The sequence below is a fragment of the Phoxinus phoxinus genome, assembly GCF_949152265.1.
Source record: "Phoxinus phoxinus genome assembly, chromosome: 20".
NCBI lineage: Eukaryota > Metazoa > Chordata > Actinopteri > Cypriniformes > Leuciscidae > Phoxinus > Phoxinus phoxinus.
Window position 1 is genome coordinate 29,215,805 of NC_136895.1, and position 16,501 is coordinate 29,232,305.

At 38.3% G+C, this 16,501-nt stretch overlaps 1 long non-coding RNA gene across 1 annotated transcript; it reads right to left on the bottom strand.

Moving 5' to 3' along the window:
• Positions 1–517: 517 nt before the first annotated feature.
• LOC306988058 lies at positions 518–1,987 on the bottom strand. Its single transcript, XR_013795313.1, has 3 exons — positions 1,652–1,987; positions 1,088–1,164; positions 518–811 (listed from the first exon to the last, which is right to left on the bottom strand). It is a non-coding gene; the product is annotated as an uncharacterized lncRNA (long non-coding RNA).
• Positions 1,988–16,501: the final 14,514 nt, after the last annotated feature.

Here is a 16,501-nt window from a genome sequence, read left to right on the forward strand (position 1 = left end):
CACCGTTTTATCCTTAACGATATTATTTATTTTTATAACGAAATCCCCAAATTGTCATCTTTTGAATATGTTGTTCATTTCTATTTCTATCTAATATGTTGTTTAATTTTATTTCCAAACATTTTCATCCACAAGCAAAAGTGGCTTACTGCTGTTTTCCTCTTTTTCTGTCGTTTCATCCCTCAGGCCTATAAATATCAAAAAATGCATTTTTTAAATGTATTATAATTACTTATTTAAGAAAATATATATTAAGATATTCAACCTTTTTCCTGTGTATACAATCTCATATTATGAATGCAAACATAATATATATATGATATATATATATATATATATATATATATATATATATATATATATATACACACACCTCATGACTACATTTTCATTCAAACAATTAATTAAAGCATTAATTAATTAAATAATTATATTTGATTTACTGACAACAATGATAAATATTAATAAATGAGTAAATGAATGAATGAAAGTCACCACACAATAAACAAATGCATATACAAGTCAACACATGAAACAAAGCTTTATTCAAACTACAATCATGTAGACTACAGGCGCTGAACCACATCTACTGCCATCTCAACACAGCGGTTCCCATTCTGCGGCTTTATTCTGATGAACCAGCCGACCACCAGAGGTGAGCCGTGCCGGAGGTTGTTGCGTGATGTGTTGTGCTTCACGATCTGAGGCAATAAGGGCCGGTGGAGATATGGAGGGTCTCGTCCATGGCACGATCTTCAGCTCTGTGCTCCTCATCCTCAGTGCTCAGACCAGTCTGCTGACATTTCAGATCCTACAAAAATGCACAAACATATCACAAAAGCAGTCATTTTAACAGCACAATGTCATTTGATTTCAGTATTATTTAGAAGACAAGAACGCTTTTTTTCACAAATGCCGCCATCATCTTTCCTTGTGGTCCTCCACCACAACAGCTGAGCAGCAAATGCACAGAAATAGAGTATCAGAAAAGTGCTTTAATAGTTCTGTTTGAAATTACAATAATTAAAATAAACTACAACTTAATATTTAAATAGTTGTTGTTATTAATTTTTTGTAGTATACTCACTCAAAGCCTTTGATGCAGCATCAGCTTCATGAGCCTCTCTCCACCGGATAAACACACACACATCTGTTCTTCTGTCCCTGTAACATCCAGACAAGACTCCCATGACCTCTGTGGACCTCTGACCACTACATTTACATGTTGAGGTTGTTTTAACTTTTTATCCAACATAGATGTTCCTCAATTTATCAACAGTACTAATGGACAAATAAAATAGATAACTTATGTTTAGTTAATTTATAGATTTGTTCTACATAATAGCACATATACCACTCAGATGTATATTTCATGTTGTGCAACACTGCAAGATTTTCCTGTCAGATGTAAATAGACGTTTAAAATAAGCGTCTTTAAGATGTTTATGTAAATCCCCTTTAGAGACGTAACTTACGTGTCCTTACTGGAGCTCCCCTGTCAGCTAGAGCTATACATAATAAAACGTGTTTTTACAGCAAAATCACAACTATACTATACTGTCTAACTCCTTTACATCTTCAACAGTTAAAACGTTTACTCTATAGTAGTTTAACACATGCAATTTTAACACAAGGAACCGTGTTTACTCACATTTGAAACCCCGCGCGTCGCTGATCTCCGTGATGTTTGATAATGACGTATCCTCTCGCGTGGCCTCCTGGGATAGAAGAGTATCCATCGGACTGCACTCGAAAATAGGCTTGTTTGAGATGAGCAAAATCTGCGCAGAACCGATCACCGGTGATCACCGCGAGATGCATGCCGGTTAGAAATGTGTCCGACTGCGTTCCGCCTGGCTCCGATGTCATGCTGACGTATGTCAAAACACTCTCGCGAGCGCAAGGCACACCTGTCGGATTCTGCAGTCGCGCGCAGTTGCTCTCCACCGACTGCGCGGATCAAAAGCATGATGGGAAACGACTTGCTGACGACACAGCTTAATGCTCATTGGTTTAAACAACCATGATGTAATGTTCTCTTTTAAAATGTTTGATATTAAAACTCTGATATCATGTTTTATGTGTATAAATGATCTGTGAATATTCCCAAACTCTCTGACAGTGCGATCTCTATATGGATTATGTGATTATGGAATTAAAATATATATATATATAAACACATGTAGGCCTATTAAAGAAAAAAAAAAGATTGATAAACACGTATTTGGAATGGGATTATATAGCCTAACAAGTAAGTTGGGTGTCTTGTTCATTATATTTATTTTCATATTTAAGCAACAGAACTTAAATTACATCCAGTTTATTACCAACACTGTGCACGAGCGTGAATCCCGTGAATCCCGCGATATCCATCTTTGATCTCACAGCTGTCAGATCCACTGCGAGAAGAGAGAACTGTCCGGCTTGCCTGTGCTTTTTTCACTCCTCCCATCACTGCAGCCGCCTACTCTCGACTACACTTCAGGCGAGGCAAGGCGCATCTCAAACAAGCCTAATCTGTCTGGAAGCAGTAAGCCATCCGGGAACTCCTCGCCTACTCTTTTATGAATACTGATGTTTCGAACGTACTTCTTCCTTCACGTACTGTTTTCGTCTACTATATAGTAGGAAAGTAGGCATATTCGAACGCACTTAAGTCCGAATCTCGCGATAATTAGTACGTCACCCAGGTAATTCTCGCCTACTCTTTTATGATTCGTACATACTTTTTCGCTCGCCTACTCTTTTCCCCTACTATATAGTAGGGAAGTACGCGGTTTCGAACGCAGCCTCTGTAATGAGATCCAGTGATTGTGTCGTTACTCAAGAAAGCCTCTAGATGGCGCTGTGTTCAGTATTATGTGACTAACACTATGAAACGAGCAATGAAGAATAAAACCACATGTTGAAGTGTTCAGAGAAAATAACCAGACATGTTAAAACTGCACTGAGAAATATTTCATTCAAATCACTGAACAAAACATGATACCAGGAGTGAACTCAAACTAAAAACAGCTGACTGGATATTTTCTCTTTTTCAGACCATTCTCTGTAAACCCTAGAGATGGTTGTGTGTTAAAATCCCAGTAAATTAGCACCAACAACCACGACACGTTCAAAGTCACTTAAATCCTCACTCTTCCCCATTCAGTTTGAACTTCAGCGTCCTATACCCTTAAATATGACACTATTAGAGGGATCATTACGCTTTACATTTTAGGACATCTTCAGATCTCAGTCGTTTGACGAAAAGGCTTTGGGTGATACGGCTTCAGGTGGAAGTGTAGAGGTTTTGAAGATAAATAACGCGTTGTAACTATAGCTAGCTTGTATGTTGGCAAACTACAGTGAAGTTACAGAATATTTCGTGCTAGACTGTGTTTTTATAAGTACAACGCTGCATTGTGTTCAGAGGTTACCTATAAAACAGCTTTATTTCTGCTGTTCATAAGCGCCATCTACTGTCAGAGAGTCCATTACATTTTCATTCGGCCCGTCGCTGTTTTCCTGCAGACCAATGTGAACAATGTCATGTTCTCTTCTGTACAGAGCTGAACCAGTGTAACATTTAGTTAAAACAGTAAGAATAAAATATTGTAACAACACAGTCGGCCTTTATCAGCACTATAGTTCTTTGGTATGGGTTTGGTGTCCCTTCCCTAAGCCAACCCTCAACTACAGACCCGATCACACCAAATGAGTCTATATAGCACGCGGTGTGTTTATCGTGTAATATATACGCGAAAATTAGTTTTTATGTGCATAGTATACGCATGGATAGCACATGGGTAGGTTTAGGGTGGGGTGGGGAGCGTGTGTATTATACGCTTGGGTAGGATTAGTGGTGTGGGGTGCGTGTGTATATCACGCAATAAAGTGAGTATCATATGCACGCGCAAAACTGCATATCATATCCACGTAAAAACTCATTTTCGCATATAAATTGCACGATAAACACACTGCGTGCTATAGAGAAGCATTTGCGTGAGAACAGGCTGCAACTACAGACCAGTCTCTTTTCTTCCCTTTGTGCCTATCTTTGTGCCTATCTTTGTGCCTATCTTTGTGCCTATCTTTGTGCCTATCAACCCTCTGCACTTTTGTACCAGTCTGGCTTCAAAAGTGGACCCCACAGAAACCGCCCCGCTGACCGTTGCTGAAACTCTACGGCTGGCGAGAGCGAACGCCAGATCATCTGTCCTTGTTCTACTAGATCTGTCAGCTGCCTTTGACACTAAAGCACCAGATCCTCCTGTCCGCCGTTTCTGACTCAGATATCACTGGTACGGCATTTCAGTGACTTCAGTCTTACTTCACAGAAAGATCTTCACAGAGAGATCTTTCAAGGTTTCATGGACAGCAGGGGTATCATCTAGTCACTGGAGTGCCTCAAGGTTCAGTGCTCGCTCCTCTTCTGTTCTCCATTTACACAGCTTCACTGGGAAAGATCATAAATGCGCATGGCTTCTTCTACCACTGCTATGCAGAAGACAAGAAGCTCTATCTGTAATTTCAACCTGATGATCCCACTGTCTCAGCTTGTATTCAGACATTTCTGCCTGGATGAAGGAGCATCATCTACAGGCCAGCCGTGCAAAGATGGAGATCCTTGTTTCTCCTACAGACCCATCAGTTGACCACAACATCACTGTGTAACTGGGGTCCACAACATTAACACCAACCAGGACAGTAAGGATCCTGGGGGTTGTGTTTGACGACCAACTCTGTCTCATATTTGGACAGCAGCTCGATCGTGCAGGTTTGCTCTCAGAAAATGTTACATCAGAAAAGTCTGAAGCAGTTTCTACTGGCAGATGATCCAGAACGCAGAAGCACATCTGGTTTTCAACCAGCCTAAGAGAACCGATCACACCACTCCTGATCTCACTCAACTGGCTCCCATTTTGTTTTACAGATTCAAATTAAAGGTGTTAATGCCTCATTAACTTTAAAGCATGAACCTTTTCCGTGGTCAAGTCAATCCCCTTTGCAGAAAGCAGCATTCCCATTAACACTAGCTTGTTCACATTGTATTGTGTTGAGGGTCAATGCTAGGGTTGGGTATCGGTTGGGTTTTATCCGATACCAGTACCTACTCTGTATTTTTTAAACGGTTCCGGTGCTTAAACGGTTCTTGAACCGGTACTTAAGAAAACGAAACCGCACACACTTTGTCAAAAAAATAATAGGCCGCCTACCCTTTTATTTACAGGGCCAAACTGGACACATTATTAACTTAAATATTTAAATATTTTCTGATTAAATGAAAAATTGCGCCGTTTAATAGGCTATTGATGTAAAACACTTAAGTTAAGATCAACATTTTGTCTTCACATATTATGACTTTTACTTTAAGCAGAGAAATATCTGACACTGAGCAGAAATATTGAACACACACAGTATAGCCTCGTATAAAGAAGTGTTGGAACTTTGTTAAAACATTTTGCACACGTTGTCACACTCGCTGTTGAATGGCAACGGTGTTTGCTAGCCTACTTGATATGCAAGATTTGCAGTTGGCATTAAAATAGGCCTGCTAGACTTACCCGAAGAGGAACGGCTGCTGTTATCATCATCTGTGATGTTGCGACCCGATCACACTAAATGCGTCTCTATACACAGGTTTCTTGTATACAAACAATACCGGATGCGCGCGCATCCAAGAGGCAAGACCGCTATATGTTATGCCGAGTTCTGTAAAAGAACATTGTAATTAACGTAGATTTCGCATTGTTTGTAAATTCTTGTTGTCTCACTCAATAATAAAAATTCTTACTCAATAATAAACTGCAATTTCAGAGTTGAATCTGTTTGCTTGTGTTTTATTTGCATATTAATATAACATTATGTAAAAAGTTAGTTAGTTGACTAGTATGAAATTGTCCAACTAAGTTTGCGAATCATAAAAACATGACATACCCTATGCATTTAGGTTAGTTTACAGCACAACAGCTCCGCGTCATCTCTGCTTCTGCTAGATATAGCCTTAAAGACTGTTGCTTTCTGCCTCTTAGATGCGCGCGCATCTACGTGATGACGTTGCACAGAAACCCGTGTATAACACGCAGTGTGTTTATCGTGTAATTTATACGCGAAAAGTTTTTACGTGCATAGGATACGCATGGGTTAGGGTAGGTTTAGTAGTGGTGTGGGGTGCGTGTGTATTATACGTTTGGGTAGAATTAGTGGTGGTGTGGGATGCGTGTGTGTTACACGCAATGAAGTGCGTAGGCTAAAAAACTGCGTATCATATACACGCAAAAATTGCACGATAAACACACTGCGTGCTATAGAGACACTGGCAGCTGCTGAACTTGAACTTTCGTCAAGCGTGTCCGAGGTTCTGGGTTCTAATCCGCATTCGTACTGTTTTTTTCCCTCATCAAAACCGATTATGCTCATCAGTGGTTGTATATCAAGCAGGGACACGTTTGTGTGCATTATATTTTGTGATTTCACCGGAACAAATAGAATCTCCACAATCGGCGCGCGTCCGAGTGAAGACAGTATGGTGTGCGCGAGCCGCGAGGTGAAAACACTGTATCCGTGCCACTGATCGCAACAGCAACGAGCACTTTGATCACTTAATTAAAAAAACACATTTCAGCGCTAGATCGTCTCTTATTTAACAAACAACTGAAATGAATGCTCTGCCGGTTAACTGGACATGTTTTATTTATATGTATTGGAGCATTTGTGCCGCAAGATGTTTTACAGGGGGCGGTAAAAAAAAGTCAGGCATCGAAATCAGGCACCGAAATTTTCGTTCTTATTCGGTCTGGTTACTACCGTTTATGTCGGAAACGGTTCCCTATAGGCACTGAGTTTCGGTACCCAACCCAAGTCAATGCACAGTATACGAGCCTCCGCTAAACTGCATGTCGTCTCTGATCATGTCTCTTTGTTTGGAGCAAGTATAATAATATCATCAGAGATATTCTCCAATCCCTCAATACCTGCAAGTGCTGATGTGACTTCATGTTGATTTTGCTCTGTGGCCGATGACACGCTCTCTTGTATCGATATCTACCGTTATGAACAGCAGATGTTGTGATTCCTCTGGACTGTGCTGTAAGATCCAGTTGATCGAAACCCCATTTCACATCAATCTTACTGAACACAGTTCATACCTTGAAGGAGCTCGTCTAGAGATGAATTGGGAACTGGCCCCGAATTATTGCTTTATTTGTTTGACTCATATCCATACATTTGCTCAAAACAGCATCTCATAACTGATTATGTTTGTCAGCTCTGACGTCACAGTCTTTAGCAGCTTGTCTGAGACGTGTGAGAAATTGTTGTACAGTCTCACAATGTTTTTTGTGTGAGCGTCTCACTAATGCGGTGTTCACTCTGAACAAAGTGAGCATTTAGAGAATCACAACAGTGTCATTATCCATACCTGTTGAATATTAATCATATGAAGATATCAGAGAACACTTTCATACACACAGTTATAGCAGGCGATCTGTTCCTGCTCCATAAAACCATTAGAGAAACTCTGAAATCAGTCTGAGAGGAGAAACAATCGAGACATTTGATCAGAGATCAGAAATGAAGAATAAACGTCCTGAAGAGAGTTACAGGAGAAACAAACACTCACAGGATCTCAGGACAACATCAAACTGTTGCTTTAAGATGTTTTTAACATGTTATTGGTCAGTTTATTTCTGTTGAAAGTCACACCATTGACTTACAGGAAGTTCAGGCCTCCTGGAGCTCAAAGTGTCTGATCAAAGTGTGAATTGAGCCGCTAAAAAAAGATCTACACGGTCACATGCATGAACACTGAATAAATAGGCAGACATTTTAACTGAATGTAAGGTTTCACTTCAATTTACTACAGAGCAGCTTCACATCAGCACGTCTGTCATTTTCTTAATTCAAGTTTTGAAGAGTTTGTCTTTTCATATTTGTGACTGAAACCGGTTAAGATGTTTCTCCCTGTTTTGCTCTGCTTGTGTTTCTGGCGTCTGGATGGTGAGTTTTAAACATGTTTTTGTGGCTACAGTTGTTTCTGTTCTGATACCATGTAATACATGTTTGGTTAATTTAGTCAGAGAGGATCAACATGTAATCCTTGAAATAATTGCTATACAGTGCACAACAGCATTTGCTAAATACTCTACAGACAGAAAATAACCACAGCGGTGCATAAGGTATATTCATATATAATAAAAAACAGTAAATCTTACAGTCAGTACAGAGTTACAGAGTAACAGAGTTTGAGGCGTCTGCATGTCACTGAATACGGTTTCCACAACAGAGTAATGCTTCAAGTTCTCACTCATCATGCGTTGTCTTTTGTTTTGTCTGGTTTCGGTTGGGATAAGATCGCAGCTTATTCTCCAAAGCTCATTGAACTTTTATTATTATTATACATTTTATTTAATGGCGCCTTACATGACACTCAAGGACACCTTACAAACACAATAAAACAATCAACAATAAACAAATACTCATTATTACAGCATGGATACCAGTATTAATATGTAAAAGTAATCACATAAAAGCCTGCCGAAAAAGATGGGTCTTAAGGCGTGATTTAAAAACCCGAAGACTTCCACTGTTTCGCACGTTCTGTGGCAGCAGGTCCATAAATAAGGAGCTGCATGACTATAGGCTCGGGACCCCATGGAAGTAGTGCAAGTTCGAGAGAGAACAAGTGTGAGTGAAGAAGATGATCTTAAAGTTAGAGGAGTGTAAATATGAAGAAGGTCAGATAAGTATGAAGGGGCAAGATTGTTGAATGCCTTAAGTAAGAAGAACATTTTTAAAATTAGTACGATATTTAACCGGGAGCCAGTGCTGTAATATGGGAGTAATGTGTTCAGCTAGGGGAGTTCTGCAGATGATTCGAGCAGCCGAATTCTGTACTAGCTCGAGTTTGTGGAGTACCTTTGAAGCTAGTCCATAAAAAAAAAAAAGAGCGTTGCAATAATCTATACAGGAAGTGACTGAAGCATGAACAAGTATTGCTGTGCTCTTTACTGAGAGAGCCGGATGAAGTCGGTTCATATTACGTATATGGAAATAAGCAGAGTGAATGACACTGTTTATGTGTGCTTCAAATGAGAGAGTACTGTCAAGGATGACCCCCAGAATTTTAACTTGTTTAGATACAAACACTGGTAAATTGTCAATATTCACAGGTGAACATGTGGATTTCGTCAGATTGTTTTTTGAGCCAACAAGAAGAATTTCCATTTTACTGGTGTTAAGGTTAAAAAGATTTGAAGTAAACCGTTCTTTAATCTCCACTAAACAATCTGAGAGAACAGATTGAGGAAAAGTAGAGGTAGGTTTGGAGGACAGGTAAAGTTGTGTGTCGTCGGCATAGAAGTGGAATTGAATACCAAATTTCCTAAAAATATTACCAAGGGGTAAAATATAAATAATAAATAAAAGAGGACCCAATACTGAGCCCTGCGGGACACCTGTATTGAATTCAACTGTACAAATTGAGTACGACCCGTAAAGTTTGATCGAAACCAAGTCAAGGGGGTACCAATAATTCCAATAGACTCCAATCTGTCCAACATAATGCTGTGCGAGATAGTTTCAAATGCTGCCCTTAAATCGAGCAGAATTAGTATAGATAAAAGTCCAGAATCAGCAGCTAGCAATAAGTAATTCGAGATAAACAAATCTGTATCTTTCTGGAGCAGCGGCAGCTAACTTGCGCCAGCGTTCACTCCGATGGTGAACTTTTCCTCTGATCAAAGTTTTTAAACGCAATCACCTGCACAATTTACAATATTAATGGCTGCGAGTAAATCAGTGTTTTCTGCTTGAAGTATTTTGTTTGCCGGATCAAGAAGTTTTATTAGTTTGGAGGCACTACATTTCTAATCAAGCATATATTCATAACTGTAAAATAAAGATTTTTTCAGGGATTGACAGCTTTTTGACAGTTTTCAGCTTATATTGACTTCAATTAATAAATTCTGTAATGTTATAAGTTAAAGGTAAGTAATTAAGTCAAGGAGGCAGTTTAGACTTAACTTTAGTTGTCGTGTGTTAATGTCGTTAACAAAATGCGTCTGACAAAACACATGCGATAAATTTTAGTGACTGCAGATTGTCGGAACGGTAACTTACTGTCATCAATATTTGTGTATTTTTGACACCATATTTCATTCAATATTTTACATTGACAGCATTATTTACAAATAAATAAAATGTGGTAGTTACTCACTCTTAAAGGGGTCATGAACTGAGAAATCAAAATTTTCTTGAGCTTTTGACCCTTGAGAGGTCATCATATAAGAATATCCTGTAAGTTTCAGAACTGAAAACTTCCTTGTTATTCCAAAAACAACGTTTATTGTTACCAAGCCCAGCGAACGACTCGTCCTGAAATGTGCCTCTGTATGACGTAATAGAGCAGCCTCTGCAGAAGAACATCAACGCCTACTTCACCATTACAACTTTGGCCCCGCCCACTCGCGTGTTGAGATGAGGAGACGAGATACAGGATGGACACATACCTGTCAACACTCCCGTTTTCTCCGGGAGTCTCCCGTATTTTACACCCACCAATTTTGTTATTTCTCCCGTGAAACTCCCGTAATTTGTATGGCCCAAACCTTGTTAATGAATAATCACCTCAATATATTATTCCATGGTTGTTGCCAGATCTTGTATGAAACACATCATACAAATTTCAACCCATTTGTGAGCTCAACCTGGCAACCTACAACACAGTTGCTCAGTCGATATCTGTGCAGGTAGTAGACACGGGACGTTGAATAAGCGTCACTCGTAGAAATGGGAAGAGAAGACTCGGTGGTAAATATTTAACGCAGTATCCGTTACATTATGTGGCTACATTATATGATGCGTTCTTATTCATGCAAATGCTTTTAAACCAGAAAAATTGAGCGCCAGAATCGAGTTCTCTTTCGGCTTGAAGATCACCGAACAATAACACGCAATAGGCCTATTGCTTAATATAGCATAATATTATGCTAAAATGTCAGTTTTGTTTAGTACTATCCTCATAAGAGCAGACTGAGCAGTCTTAAATGAGTTAAATAAAGTCTCAAATGAAGGTAAAGAGTTGTGATTCATGTATGAATCACATGTATGCAGTGCAAACTGTTTGATAACTTTATTACATTTCTGTATATTTCCTGTTAGACAAATATTTAAAATGTAATGTCTTTATGTTGTTTCTACAGGAATTTATGTAGAATTTTATGAAGAATTTATGTTAATTTATGATTAACTGTGACATTATTACATTATAAAATAAGTTTTAATGGCGATTAATCGTGATTAACCACATAAAAAATGTGTGATTAATCTAGTTGAAGATTAAAAGAAGTCTTATTCATGTTTATTTTGATTGAATATTTGGCATTTATGTTAATATCTGCGCAATTAATGTGTAGGCTATTAGCGTCTGCCATCCAGCATCTGATTTTTGACATGTAATGATTCATGTACAGTCAGATGATCTTTGTGCCAGTAAATCAAACCAGTGAGTGACTTAACGTCTAATGTGAACGGTACGGTCTTCGCATTGTTTCTCTTAGTAGGATGAAAATAATCTGTTATTTAAACTGTGATTAAATTAGATATAGAACGCGATCAAATAACGCTCCCTTTGACGCTGGAGCTGTCAATCAAACAGTGCGTGTTTATCATCAAAATATTAATAGACATTTTAATAGTATCTCAATGATGCCGAAATTTGAGTCTCGCAGGATAAATGTTAATAAAAAATGTTAAATGTTAGTTTAGACAATACAGATTGTTCCGCGCATCTGTCATTTTATTACTGGAGCAGTTTTGAAGAGTTTGTTAGGGACTGAAACCGATGAGGAAAATGTTTCTGAAATAATTTTTGCTCTGTTTGTGTGTGTGGCGTCTGGTTGGTGAGTTTAAATGTGTTTTTACGGCTTCAGTTGCTTCTGTTCTGCTAAATTACTAATTTAGTGAGAGAGGATCAACATTCACTGTTATTCTCATATATAAATAATTGAACTGTGATTTTACTGTCAGATCAAGTTTGATTCAGCTCTAAACTAAGTTATTATGGACTGATTAAATACAAAAATATAAATATGAAACAAATACTCAACAGCATTAGTTTGAGTGTGAAAATAGTCAACAAAGCAAGAAAAGTGCGGCACGCGGTGTGAAATATCTCGGTGCTCTTTGGATGTAAGGGAACATCAGCTCAGTTCACGTTCAGCTCAAAATATAAAGATATTCCAAGGCACTCGAATAGTGTTGAAAAAGTTAAAAAGCCTTTATTTCATCATGGCTTTATCATAAAAAAAATGGTGACAAGTGCACAGCGGCTTCGGCAGGGTGTGAGGCTTTAGTGTGACAATAAACATTGCAGAAAAAGTGTTTTAGTTATTTTTCCATGTAAAATTATTTCTCTTTTCATTCATCATCTTTGTCTTTGTACTGCTGCAGATTATTATGAATTTCTCAATATTATTCAATTCAGTGAAGCTTCATCAAACCAATATCAATGATTTTAAAACTTTAATCTGTGAAAAACTCTGTTCTTCAGGAGCGTTTGGTGAGTCAGTGTCAGTGACGGAGGGAGATTCAGTCTCTCTAAACTCTGGTCTCACTGAAATGAAGGATGATGATGTGATTCGGTGGATTTTTGATATCACTTTAATAGCAGAAATCAATGTAACGGCCGACAGAATCACTGTATATGAAGATGTTCTTGATGGGAGATTCAGAGACAGACTGAAGCTGGACAATCAAACTGGATCTCTGACCGTCACACACACCACAACTGAACATACTGGAGTTTATAAACTACTGATCAACAGTGAGATCAAGAGATTCAGTCTCTTTGTCTTTGGTGAGTTAAATTTCAGTTTTACTAGTTTTATATTTTAATCAGCACAAAGATACAATTAATAATTCAAACTCCATTTTGCTTTCGGGGTTTAAAGATGATATTCATTTCAAATTTACATTTCAAACTATTTACTTTTATAAACCATCAAGTGACCGTCTAAATCTCTCTCTCTGTCTGTGTGTGTGTGTGTGTGTGTGTGTCTATGTGTGTCTATGTGTGTGTGTGTGTGTCTGTGTGTGTGTGTGTGTGTTTGGTGATTCAGTCCTGGAGTCAGTGATGGAGGGAGATTCAGTCTCTCTAAACTCTGGTCTCACTGACATTAAGGATGATGATGTGATTCGGTGGAGATTTGGAGATGAAAACACTTTAATAGCAGAAATCAATAAACGGGCCGACAGATTCACTGTATATGAAGATGTTCTTGATGGGAGATTCAGAGACAGACTGAAGCTGGACAATCAAACTGGATCTCTGACCGTCACACACACCACAACTGAACATACTGGAGATTATCAACTACTGATGTTTTCAGGAAGATTCTCATCAAAAGTATTCAGAGTTTCTGTCTATGGCGAGTAGAGATAATTTTTATTCTCCTTCAAATATTATTATTTACTATTTACATATTAAATTGTTGAATCGTTTATAGTTTGAGGTGACAGACCGTATAAAAACTCAGTTGGAACCGAATATAATATTGTTGATTAGATTTGATCATATTTCTGTGTATTCAGAAATATTAGTTGATGTCAGCGCTGATATTAGTGTTTATTGACTGATCTGATCTCAGTTTGATGTGTTTATTCCTCAGACTCTGTCCACTGTTGTGGTCCTACTGAAGCTGTGATCCGATTGGTCCTCTCTGCTCTGGTGGGCGTGGCTACTGTCATCATTGTGGTTTATGAGATCAGATCCAGAAGAGCTGAACGAGATCAAGCACATATTCACACATCAGGAACATGATTGATGATGTCATTTCTCACAAACTGATTTTGCATGTATAAGTATCTGTGAGATTTATTAATTTATGGCTTTTTATGTTTATCATTTTCAGGAAGTATCAAAATCTAAAGCAGAACGCTGAACTTTAAAGATTCTCCAAGTGTGTTTTTGTTCTTCTAGTGTTTTTATTTCATAATAAATACTGATGATTATTTGAGTTTGTGCTCTTTTTCAGTGCCAGATTTTAACAGTGTCACTTTATAGTTTATATTTCTCTCAGAAACAAAAAAAAATGTAATAAAGAGACACACAGATCTCACTTTACTACTGCTGTATATTTGCTGTATGTATTTTCTTGCCTTTATCAATAAAGTTTCTCACTCTGAGGTTCAAGAGTCTCTTCATGATTTATTCAGAGGAATACAAACGTTATGTATATTTTAAATATTTCAACATTGTAGCATATAACTTACAGCTTTATTTTCACAGGTGCTTCGTATAGCTTATCTGTAAAAACATTATAATTTTTAAATTTATAATCTATAATTTGTAATTACTGAGTTCTCTCGTAAATATTTGGGTCTTTGGACACTCCTAAAATAGACGATTAATAGTCTCAGAGGAAATTTGAGAAGAAGAAAAAACACAAATATCTTCTATGTTCACTTTAAAACGCTTCTTCTTCTTCTTCTGTTTTCTTTTAATGGCGGTTGGCAAACAACTTTTAAGTGTGCATTACCGCCACCTTCTGATATGACTTTAAAACGCTGTACCACAAGTGACTACGGGTCCCAACTCGCCTACTTATACTACGACCTAAAAGTATGTACCCTTTTTGTGAAGAAAAAGTATATACTTTTGAGTGTGTAGCAAAAAAGTAGGCAAGCTTTGAGACACACTACTTCGTCATCTTTAACGGACAGATCTGTCGCGTGCATCCTGTCACTGTAAACTGACCTGTCAATCATCTTGTCACAGTTAAAATCCTCCATTCAATCTAATTTAATTTCCTACCCTTTCGGAGAGAAATGTAGTCGCACGTTCATCTGCTAGTCGCGCGTCTTTCATGCGGAGACTCTCCTGTGTGTTTGCAATTTGAATATAATGATGCATTTAAAAGTTAATGGCTAAACGTGTCTTTACAAAAGTTCACAAGCTGCTGTAGATTAAATATAATGTAGACAACACTGAATAAATACATTTTCGTCAGGTTAGATACTGATAATGAATCACTCAAACCCCTTTATCTAAACCTCTCTACATAACGCCGGACTCGCGCGTCCTCCATGTCTGTAGTTTTTTTAACACTTTTCACTCGTGTTTGTAGTTCTAACCGATTTCTCGCCCAACGTTGGGCAATATCAGCCGTTAGAGTGTTCATCGATCTGCACTTCGGATTCTGACCAGAAATAGTAGACCATCCGGGTATCTTTGGAACATTTATTTCAACATATTTTCCGATTTGGGACGTACTAATTCTACTTTCGAATACTATTTAGGACGGATAGTATGCGAATTGGGACGCAGAAGCATAGATATTATATAGAGACTAGATGCCCTATTGGCCGCTGGGCACCGAGAAATACGGCCGCCATCTTAAACCGGTCGTACTCCTAGTTTCGTTGCTTAACAGCAGTCAGATTCCAGAGCACTGTGGAGCATTTTCCTGTTCTAATCGGCGGACCATCGCAATATAGGGCCCGGGATTACTTTTCACAAGTAATTTTTAACATTACCGTACTTTTGGTTGTATTTTGTGAATAGAATATTACCAGATAATTGAGATGAGCAAGGATCTTTGATATTACTGTACTGAAATCGTAGCCAGCTAACGTTAGCTAGGCTATGTTTACTGCATCACTCGGCATGGAGAGGTTGGGTAAAGTAATAATTACAAGAGCTTCTCGGTTATCAGATTCAAGCATTCAACGGCCCTGTAGTATAAGCATATATAAATATAGGTTATTTGTGTTTGCGCACATGATATCAGGGAGCAATCTATGTAAGTTAATAACTTTAACTTAACGTTACCTGTGTAACGTTAACTTTAATACACACATGACGGCGATGCGCAAATCGAGTGTGTGTGAGTGTGAGAGAGAGAGTAAGTGTATGTATATGTGTGTGTGTGTGTGTGTCACATCATTATTGTTTCTTCAACTTATTAAAATATCTTACTTTACTGAAACTATCTGTTTCTGCTTCTTTATCATATTTATAGTGTGTGATTTATAAAATACCTTATATCCTACATCACATATTTTGATTTTGGACGTCTGGTCACTTTATATCTGATATCAGAATATTATATTACTGTTAAGCCTACTATGAATATTAAAATATGCCGAACCATGTGTCCTGTATCATAGCTACATGAATGACATTTGCAGAAAAAAACCCCGCGTGAAAATCAGTTGGGTATTCAGTGAGGTATGATTAATTAAATGCGCTGACAGCTCATTGCACCTGCCATACAGATGACACTGAGTGGAGCGGGTGACCGGTTTAAGATGGCGGCTCCACGGCTCGACCGCGCTAATAGGCAGTAGCGGTCGATAGGGCGTCTATCTATATGATGTCTATGCGCAGAAGTACTTCTATACTCTTTGGTGCTTGTACTTCCTCCGTGTTCCAATCACGTGCTTCGCAGAAGCCCCGCCCACAGCGCTGACTCTTCACTCGTGGTCTCCTCTGATTGGCTGCGCGTCCGGCCAATGAGTC